The sequence below is a fragment of the Chiloscyllium plagiosum genome, unplaced genomic scaffold, assembly GCF_037043375.1.
Source record: "Chiloscyllium plagiosum isolate Xiang-an unplaced genomic scaffold, Cpla_swu_hap1 HiC_scaffold_33, whole genome shotgun sequence".
Lineage (NCBI taxonomy): Eukaryota > Metazoa > Chordata > Chondrichthyes > Orectolobiformes > Hemiscylliidae > Chiloscyllium > Chiloscyllium plagiosum.
This window is the reverse complement of record NW_028270171.1, coordinates 60,021,520-60,032,614: the sequence shown is the minus strand read 5'-3', so window position 1 is coordinate 60,032,614 and position 11,095 is coordinate 60,021,520. Positions and strand designations below refer to the sequence as shown.

Genomic DNA, 11,095 nt, shown 5'->3' with positions numbered 1-11,095 from the left:
TTTCCTGGCAAGTCTGCAGTGTCTCCTGCCTCACTTCATTATTCAAAAAAAAAGACTAGCTCTGACAGCTGGAGACTAAAAGTAGAAGCGATGGAGAGATCATTGTTGAGCAGAGTACAGAATCTCGGCGTTGGATCAGCAGAATAGAACATTGACTAATGGGTCCACAGCAGGCGGCAGGGCTTGGTATCACCAAATAACAACGGGCTGAGCTCAAACACAAGAAGCATGCTGAGCCGTCACTTTCCCGATATTGGATCAACAACACGGCTTTTACAATAAGTTTCTGTAATTCATTTTCAATGTACGGAACATTTCAGAGCATTTGACACCATACTCGCCTGGTTATTACCAGATGCTTTAACTGACAAAGCCACATACGGTGTTCTTCAAATCCATATGTGCATTTAATTAACTATTTGATCACAGTAAGTCGGACTTCCTTGCAGTAATAAAGCTGCTCGATGAGAATATATATCAACCTGCGCTTATGCAGAAAAGAACAGTTCACAGCTGGTCTTCCATCACTGAAAATGCACCGAAAGGGCAATCTCTTCTTGCTTTGCTTTCAAACTATTGCCTTCACCTCTGTAATCTGACAGGATAAAGAGGATGCGTTCATCCTCTCGGGGCCGATAAAACGCGTGTATATGCACAGAGCGAATCTCATACCAAAAGATCTGGGTAATTGTGGTGAATTTACCAGCAGTGGTGTGTGAGTCGGTGTTAACAGTGGGTAGTAAGGACTAACCCATTAGCACTGACATTGAGCCTTGCACCAACAGCACCTCACTGACTTCTTGCCTCACGTCTCCCAGTCATCATTGAATTTCAGTTTATCCGACTCCCCCTTCGAAACTTCTCACTTGTTCCCGACTACTTTGGGTTTCCACTTCGAAATTGTAGCCGCTTGAAACGAATTTCTGGAGTATGCACGTCACTCTTTGGGATCAGCTTCACTGCCCATCCATAATTACTCCAGATCTTGCGATAGTAAGTTACTTTACAGAATCGTGGAAGTGCTCAGCACAGAGATGCATCCATGATGTCGCTAGGGAGGGAGTTCCGAGAATTAAAACAAACGACATTGAAGGAACAGTGAGATAGTTTCAGCTGAGAAAGGCGAGATTCTTAGAGGCGATTTGCGGTGACAGGTCTCTCGTGTATCTGCCGCAATTATCCTTCAAGTTGGATGCAATCAATAACTGGATTGATTCTGGCAGATCCGCGTCTGTGCTCTGTGTGGAAGCAGGAAATAGTTTTCATTCAGATAAACCAAAAGAAGAGAAATAAATCTTTATTTCCTGAGTGCGAATTGGATCCAGGTCTGTGCGATTCAAACTCAGACTCTGAAGCAGGGACTCCACTGATGTTTAGAATAACCCTTGACCTAACCTGTCCAAATGTTTGTGCCTATTTTCATACTCACCACATTTTGAAGCACCAGTCCTTGCCGTGAGTGGTGAAGGAGCTAACTAGTCCCTCGCAGAAAAACAATTGGGGCAAGAGACCAATATATCTGTCCCATAGCGGGTATTGCTTTGCTCCGAACAGACCGGGTTTGCTGTGTGGGACTGAAACTGTGTTTGATCACACACAGACGCGGTGTAACAGCTGCCAGCAGATGTGGAGAAAGTTGGGGCGGATTCAGACCCATTCTGGGAAATATACTGGATCCAGAATTCAGGGAAGCTTAGTGTCACAGAAAGAAGGCTCGAGAATTGGGTTGGGAAAGATATCAGCCATGATCGAATGATCGGGCAGACTGGATGTGCTGAACGCTCTAACTGTCCAACGTTGCCTTCTTGTCCCTGGCCATCCGGAATCTAAGCAAATAGAAACAGAGTTTTTATTTCAGTTCGAAGTCCTCCGGTCATAACTGGGTGAGGTGAATGATGGAACACCTCTGATGTAAGTTTAGAGATGGAAAAATGTTTGGAGACGAAATAATAAAAGATGATCTGAGTATAAAGTTGGAAGTCAGGAGATATTCAATAAAAAGGCAAGGTGTGAAAGGCAGAGGGAGATGGACATGGAGAATGAAGTGTCACTGGTCTTGAAGTCTTAACTCTATTTTCTTATCCAAGATTCTACCAGACCTGCTGAGATTTTCCCTCAATTTCTTTTGTTGGTACTGAAACAGAAGATGGGAGTGAGTTCCTGGATCAACCAGCTCTCTGTTCTGTGGGCGTTTGAATTCCCCGTTCGACCAGATCACATCTCAGCCACACGAAAACCTCACTATCCTGCCCCACCCCACCCCTGTTACTGACAATAAACTGTTCATTATGTAAACCCACGTGCACGCAACAGCATCATTTTCTGAGTGAATTGGGAAAATTTTAGGGAGAATTCCGTTCGGTTTCATTCAGAGCATTCGAAATCAGTTACTTTTGTTTCAGCACTATTTGACATGGAGCCGTCACTGTCAATCCCCCGGGCATGTGGCCATTCGCATGCCAGGGCTCTGGATATTTTGGTTGGTGCATGGTTGGAATGGAACCTCACGTTCTGAAAGGGACATTGTTTATCGTATATTCGGCTGAACTGATAAACGTGTCTCTGGCATCTCCGGTACAGTGGAAACAATTTTCACTCAGAAACCAATACATGATCAAAAACAGTGGTAACAATGAATCAACAAAATCTGCAACAGCGACCGAATGCGCTCTTGTGTGGGGTTGCAACATTGCAAATTGAATGGAGAGCTGTGAATCTATTAACAGATAAAAGTGCCCCTACATGAAACTGCATTTGCCAAGACTTCTCCACTCACTCATACTATCGATACCTGTTTGCAAAATTCCACATCCTTATCATAATATGCTCACCCACCTATTGTGTATCGCAGCATTTCACTCTGCCACTTCCTCCAAGTCATTCGGTCAGATAAAACATTAAATCCGATGAGTGACCAGTCTGGATTTCACTAAATATATCTTTCCAACTTGAAAAATGCTCATTAATCTTGATTCGGTGATTTCTGTTAAATAGACAATGGACAGACAATGCTGCTTTATGACCCAACACCGAGAACTCCTTTATTGTGCAACAGACTTTTATATAGCCCCTTATTGATTGCTTGCTAAAATTCAAATGAACTTTACTGAGCATTGTCCTTCACCAAGTCTGCAGGTAATGCTACCAAAGAAATCTGTCAGATTGTCATCGTGTGTTTTTCCTTTCAAAAATGATGTTGACTCAGTTTGACTGTAATCATTTCTTCTAAACTTTCTGCTTTTCTTAATGTGCAACTGTGGTTTACATTTTCGAAATGACAACAAAGATATTAGAGCAGATGGAAGCAATTTAACCCATCAAGTCAGCGACAAGTTTCAATGAGATCACGACTGATTTGGTTAATCCTAAACTCCCCTTTCGGCCTCATCTCTGAGGCCCTAGATTCCCGAAGTGACCAAATGCCTGTCTTTCTCAGCCTTGCATGTATGCAGCCTTGACAACCCTCTGTTGCAAACAACCTCACAGATTTGCTACCCTCTGAAAGAGGAAATATCCCCCACACCTAAGTCTTACATAATTGGCCCCTTCTCCTGTGAGGAGGCCTTCTGGTGCCACATTATCCCAGGTGTATATCAGAGCAGAAAAATCCCTTAAGATCGGTCTGCACTGTCAAGTGCCAGCTCTGAGTGTTTGCAGCATTGCCTTTTTTGAATTTGGAATGAACAAATAAACCTGAATCTTCTTCAAAAACGCTTCATTGGCTATAATTTCGCTGGCAGTTTAGTGCACGAGAAAGTCGAGTGCTTGATCACAAATATATCACTCTCAAAATGTTATCGCTGTTTCTTTTTCCACAAGTACCGCTAGATCCGTCGGTTTTCTGCAGTATTCTGTGAATTTACTGTGTACAAGTGCTGCATTTCATTACATTCCTTCAATCACAGCCCTCTGGACATTGACCCTGTTCAGTGATAATACTTCCTCCTGATCGTCAATGTGCCAATCCCCACCGCTCCCTCCCCCATCAAGATAAACAGCTGCAAAACATCTTCAGTTAACTCTCTTGGCTCCAAAGACAACCTCGGGAATCTCACCAAATGCCAGGAAATCTCGACCCTGGACATGGTGCAAGGCAGAGGAGTGTTAAAGAGATTTTGGGAAAATATTATCAATTGGCAGGTGGAAAGAATGTAAAAGAGGCAAACCATATAACCCAGTCTCCAACATTGTGAATCTTCAGAAACACTGTGAGAAGTGAAATCCAAGGAGAATGAAGACGGGTGAACTGCCCGAATGAGCAGAGACAGTCAAGACAGCCTCCCCTTCTTTAAGAGGACAGACCATTAACTTTGATGTTCTCGGGACATGAACTGATCTGAGACATTGAAATAATTCTCGTTCCTCTACAGGACAAACACAAATCTCATCTAGACTCCGGGACAATGAAAAAACTCGGTACCACACAAAGGACTGGGAGGCTTGAAGGGACATGGCCCCAGTTGGAGGAGAGCTGGTGCTCATTGACAGGGGTGTGTCTGACGTGGATGGGATAAGACTGTTCCCATGCCTCCACAATGAATGTTCCAGACTTTATTTTGGAAAAATAAAACTGATAAGCGGACACTTCTCGGTCTGGGAAGGACAGACTGAAGTCCATCACAGCCTGCTTTAGATGTTCGGGCAAGATTTTAGGTTGGAAGTTTCAGCGTATTAGACCGTTAAATGAAAGGCTGGTGGTTCAAGACCTCCAAAGGCGACAGCGATCGTTGTTGTTAAAACATCTGTTTTCTCTGCTGCAGGGTTTCTTGTTTCTAATGAGGCAGGAAAATGTTCCTCAAACGGAAAATTTCCGTTGAAGAACCACAAAGAACTTTCTACAATGGTTTAAAGGTTAATGTAATGAACTGTGGACTCTGGGAATTTGAAACAAAATCAGAAATTGCTGACAAAACTATCTGGTTTGGCAGTACCTGTGTCGTCCTGATGAAGTTGTTAAATATTGTCCACGATTCTCTCTGCATGGATGCTGCCAGACCTGCTGAGTTTTGTCGTGGAAAAAGTCTGGAGAATCACCAGGAGACGTAGAGTGTTCTTCAAGAAGTCGGTCTGTTATTTGCAAACGAAAAACCGTGACACCGAGAAAGCAGATTCACGAATGCTCTCGAACTTCATTGTCCATGTGTTTTTTATAAATTTTTTCCATGCTTTGTTTGCTTATCAGCATGTCTAAATATATTAATCAAAGTACCTCACACTCGCTACACAATAAACCAGTGATGTTAGTTCCCATCATCTGTTTAATTGTTCATTCCACTTTACGTTATTCTCATGTGACGGTTAGATATTTAATGTCAGCTTTCGCAACAATGGTCTTTAATTCCAGACCCTACTTCATATTTTCCCAATATCATAATTAGTTGTTTATTTTCAATAATCTCAATCAGGCTGACTCTATTAACTATTAATTTGATACTTAATGTCATGTCCCAAATATTTATGCTCCCAATCGAGTCATAATGATACTTAACAGGAAGCCTAACTTTACTAACTGTAATCTAATCTCACCATCGAGATCTTTCAGCGTCAACCTTTCTTTGCTAATTGGTGTGAGAGAATTTCACTGTTCTTATCTCATCCTGCATTCTACAGACCCCTTGCAACAGATCGCCAGTGGGGTTCATGCTTTAAGCCTTCCCTTGCTTTCATGCTTTAAACCTTACCTTACTTTCATGCTCTTTATTTTCCATAATATCATTTTGTCATTCTTACCAATGGCAGTCATTCCTGGCACTGGATATACTGACGGTGAAGGGTCAGTGATCAGAGCGGACTGTCCCTGTAGTTCTGTTCCCGACTCTCCACCTCCCGCTCTGTTAGTATCCTCTCAGTCTCCTGGGAATTGCATTGTTCCCAATTTTGCCGGATTCCAGGCCTTTAACCTTGGCTGAGCAGACAGTCGATGGTCTGAGAAATATCATTCCGAAACGTCTCATGTCCGAGGTAATAACAATTAATAACTGTGTCTGTGCATCCTCCTCTAATCTGTGAAAATCATTGATGCGGACTGTAGGAACATTTATTGACCAAAATTGAGGAGGTGTTGAACCAGATCAAACTCCTATTAATTAAGAAGATGGTCTAGATCCCCTTTTCTTTTCTCCTGAAGGCAAATGTACGGCAATGCAATTCAATTGGTGAAACTTCCAGGCTTGAACCGTAACACAATTTACTTTCACTATCGTTGTAACACAAACTAAAAACAAAGTGTGGACTAACCCAACTCTAGTGGAAAACTTAACGAAATGAAACATCATTTAACTACGAAACAGTCAATGTTCGAATATAGTAACATTGTATAAACCACACAAATCTGGTCTTCCTGCTACTGGAATGATATTGTGAAACTTGAACGGATGAGGAAACGGTATAATGTAATGTTTGTTATTCTTAAGCTTCCAAATGGTTTTGAGGTGCGAATGTATTTTAACCTTGAAGAAATTTGACGCATTTAAATCTTCTTCGTGTCCACAATAGAAGCTGTTGGATCTGTTCCGAATTTCCAGCGACTTCTGTAATTATTTAAGGTTTCTGACGATAGCAATCTCTCACTTTTCGAACAAAACAAAACGAACTTTACGTTGCGAACAATATTCAAATAAGCAATTTGCAGCAGAGAGGAAAACTTTCGAGCAACGCTGCCCGGATTGTCACGACAATTAACAGGAACCATCGCCATGAAAACCCTAAAGCAACCTGACAAATCCATTTCGCCACAGAATGCAACGTTGGTGCTCAAAACCACAGGAAAAGCCACAACACTGCGATGACCGGGAATCGGACCCGGGTCAACTGCTTGGAAGGCAGCTATGCTCACCACTACACCAGCACCGCGCTAGCAGCTAAACAGTCCCTTTTCCCAAACACACATAACAAGGCCGTGATCGTCACCAACAGAACTGGGGCTGAAAGCAAAACAAGAAATTGCTTGTCAAACGTCAACAGCTCTGCAAACACCAGAATCAGAAGCCTTCAGCCCTTAAGAACAAACACTGGATCCAAAAGGTTCACTCCCCACAAATGCTGCCGGACCTGCTGAGTTTCCCAGCAATTTTTGTGCTGTCTCTCAGATCTGCAACATCTGCAGTTCTTTGTCAGATAGAAAACAAACGTTGACCCATTGAAGGGGATATTTGATCAGGTGATAGTCCTCTTCATCCACAGATATAGATGGGATGGAGTATAGGATCATAACATTCTTACAGTGTAGAACCAGACTATTCGGCTCATCATGCATCACACCAAGTCTCACCCTCTACGCTATTCCTGTAACCCCGCATTTCTCATGGCTAACCATATAACCAACACTCACCTGGACACTATTGATTATTGAGCGTTGCAAATCCACCCGAACCTGCGCATCTTTGGACTGTGCGAGGAAACTGGAGCATCCGGAGGAAACTCACGCAGACACGGGGAGAATGTACAAACTCCACCCAGTCTTCAAACAGACAGGGATCTGGGCAATTGGAGAGGTTTCAAGAGGGAGTGCAGACTGGTTTGTGAATGATGGGCCGAAAGCCTGATCTCAGTGCTGTAAAGGCTCTACAGTAACATGATTCCCTACATCCAGCATTCAACACAGTTTGCATTGTGTTTTAATCCGTCCTGTTATTGACATTATTTTGAGTGAAATGTATAGAAAGAGGTTGTTTGCGCATTCACACAGATCTGTGTTTTGATGGGTCAGGAGCAACATACAAAACAACAAATGGCGGATGGAGAATTGAATTCCCCCTCCGAATCTGCCGAGGACATGCTGCACCTGGAACTTCTCTATCACCACTCACTCACCACCCGGTGCCTGGAGGAAGAACGCCTGATCTTCCGCCTCAGGAACCTCCAACCCCAGGGCATCAATGTGGCCTTTACCATTTGCCTGATTTCCTCCTCCGACCACCTTATTCCAGTTCCATCCTGCCAGCTCGGCACCATCCTCATGGCCTGTCCTACCTGCCAATCTTCCTTCCCGCCTATCCGCTCCACCGTCCTCTCCGACCAATCACATTTACACCCACCTCCATCCATCAATTGCGCTCTCCGCTCCCTTCTCCGCAGCCCCACTTCCTCCCCTTTATCTGTCCACGAAGGACACTCCCATCCTCATTCCCGAAGATGGTGTTTTGCCCGAAATGTCGACTCTCCTGCTCCTCGGATGCGACCTGACCTGCTGTGCTTTTCCTGCATTACTCTAATCTTGACACTGATCTACAGCATCTGCAGTCCTCAATTTCACCTCGCACGGCCGAATTTCTGCCCCTTAGAGATCGAATTGGGTCTCGTGTCTTCATCATGAATTTCATTATGTTTAATATATTTTATTTTTAATATCATCACAATATATTGATGCACTCATGAGCATGTAATGCATTTGGACAGAACAATGCCTCCTTTCTCTGTGAACAAATAGAATTAAAGGAATCGATTTGGAGAATGTTTTCTCTCACAGAAACAGGAATAGGGAGTTATAATTCTCTCTGAAATAAACACAGGCCATTCAGAGGAATCTGATAAGGTCATGCAACATCTGCCGAGAGAAGGGAAAGGTTAGCTCATGTGTTATGAGAGTAGGGGAATTCAGCAGAGCGGTAGGAAGTTAGAAAAGTAATAATTACTGAACAGTTGGAATGGGGTTAACGCTGAATAAAAAATGAGAGCTCTATACAGTCTGTTCTAGAAGTCAATCCAATCAAAGCAAGACTTAGATTTCATATCCAGTTTCCTGTGCTGAGAAACCAGCAATCTGTGTCTTCCAATCTGAAATGCACTCAATGAGGGTGCATCAACAATCGTCAGGGACAGAGAATATTAAATACTCAGAGGCCTGAGAGTTAATCGCTCTCTCAATAATAACCAAAAGATCTGTAAATGGAGTAACTTTAACACTGGCTTCTCTTCACAGATTCTGTCAGACCTGCTGAGCTTTTCCGCAACTTCTGAGACTGTGTTATAGATTTTTAGATACCCAGACCCACAGGATCAATTTCTCACCATCTACCCTCTGAAGCCTGTTGAGAATTTGATGCATTCAAATGAAATCGTATTTCAATTTTCTCGAATATGGACACAATTTATTCAAAAGTTCAGCATTGGAGCACGTGGGTTTCTAACAGTGACCTTTATTTTGTGGTTCATTAATGTGCTTGGCTCATTGCCGCTGGGTTACCAAGTATTACTCAGATATAATTGTTCTGGCGAAGTTGACGATGAGTTAGCGTCTTGAACTGCTGCCATTCATTTTGTCCAGATAAACTCATAATGATGTAAGGGAGGGAGTTCGAGGGTTTCCAACGAATGACACTTGTGGAACTGAGACGATTTTCCAAGCAAGGGTGGCGAGTGGCTTGATGTGGCATTGTCAACTGGTGTCCCGTGTATCTGCTCTGGTCAGTGTTCCACGCGATAATGCTGTGGTTCTGGAAACTGCTCTGTGAGGAACTTTGGGGAATTTCTACAGTGCATCTTGTCAGTGGTATATTCCACTGTTACTGAGTGTGGATGGTGGAAACAGAGAATGTTTGTGACTGTGGAACTGAGCAAGCTGCACTGCAAGTTAATTCTACCTAATTATGGGGAACATAACTACTTGTCATCATCATCAATCCATTTCACAGCTGGATATCCTGTGATTACACGGATGTGGTACACAAGTCTGTTAGTTGCTCAAATGACCATGACCATTTAACTAGATTCACCTTTTCACGGGAATTATGCTGAGAAACCTCACGCGACTGATCCACTTTCTCATCAACATTTCATCTGTAAAAACTGGGAACGAGCTGATGGGACACAGATTGTGCTGCAGATGGTTAGACAGAGCGCAGTGTCAGTTACTGCACACTGAATCTGTTTGGCTTAATGCATGTGTTTCTTTGAATGTGTGTGTGCATTATCGTGTGTTCATGTCTTTGTGATTCTCTGTGTGTCTACCCATCTGTCTCTGCCTGACTATCTGAGCTTATGTGAGTGTGTTTTTGTCTCATTGTGTGTATTAGTGTGTGTCTCCATGTTTATGTATCTCTAGGTCTGTACCTCTGTGCAACGGGCTCTCTGTTATTTTCGGGATTGTAACAATTGAAATGTGGTTTAAACCCAAATGCATCTGTACCTCTGACTATTCCTCTTGGGCTTGAAGTGATACGTTGCTTTTTGTTATGTTTGAGTGTGTGTGTGTGTGTGTGTGTGTGTGTGTGTGTGTGTGTGTGTGTGTGTGTGTGTGTGTGTGTGTGTGTGTGTGTGTGTGTGTGTGTGTGTGTGTGTGTGTGTGAAGTGATACATTGCTTTTTGTTATGTTTGAAGGTGTGTGTGTTTGTGTATGTGTGTGTGTTTCTGTGTGTGTGTGTGTGTGTGTGTATGTTATGTATGTGTATGTGTGTGTGTGTGTTTTGTTCCTGTCTCTGTGTGTGTGTGACAGACGGAAATACGTACAGAGACTCAGACACAATCACATATACAGAGAGATGTGCAAAGACACATACAGACAGAAGCACACATATTGACTTAAAGAAACACACGTGCACATACAGTCACACAGATATACACACAAGCGCACAGATGTTGATGGAGATAGCAAAAGTGATACTATTAGAATTTCTTGTTCATAAAACTAAATGAGAAATTAATAGATTTTTGGATTGATTTACTTTACAGGAAATTTGTCCATAATCTTGTCCGGACATCTGCACCTTTAACATGTTTTCGAACGAAATAAGAGAAAGGTGGTTTAGTTAATAGAGTGCGAGGTTAATGTTGAAAGGATGAAAGCAATTTGAATCGATGAACCTATTTTACCATCCCTGCGTTTTCCAGTCTTTTCAAAATGGCCGCTGATGCTTCTGAATTGGGTCGACGTGCTGTCTTGTTCCAGGATGATAAATTAGGAATTGAGAACCTGGAGGATATTAAATTAGAATCAATACCGATCATTGGAAAAGTCCTCTTAGACAGGAAAGGGGACTTTGGGATTGCTGTTAGATCTTCAGCACTTCGATGACCACCCAACAAAGAACAATGAAATACAAAATTACACAGATTGCAATCCACTGGTCTTCTTTAAAAGTTTCAAATTAACAATGCA

The 11,095-nt window shown here is 42.7% G+C and overlaps 1 non-coding gene across 1 annotated transcript; it reads right to left on the bottom strand.

Moving 5' to 3' along the window:
• Positions 1–6,780: 6,780 nt before the first annotated feature.
• On the bottom strand, positions 6,781–6,852 carry trnag-ucc (transfer RNA glycine (anticodon UCC)). The gene has a single exon. It is a non-coding gene; the product is annotated as a tRNA-Gly (tRNA).
• Between the last annotated feature and the right edge of the window lie 4,243 nt (positions 6,853–11,095).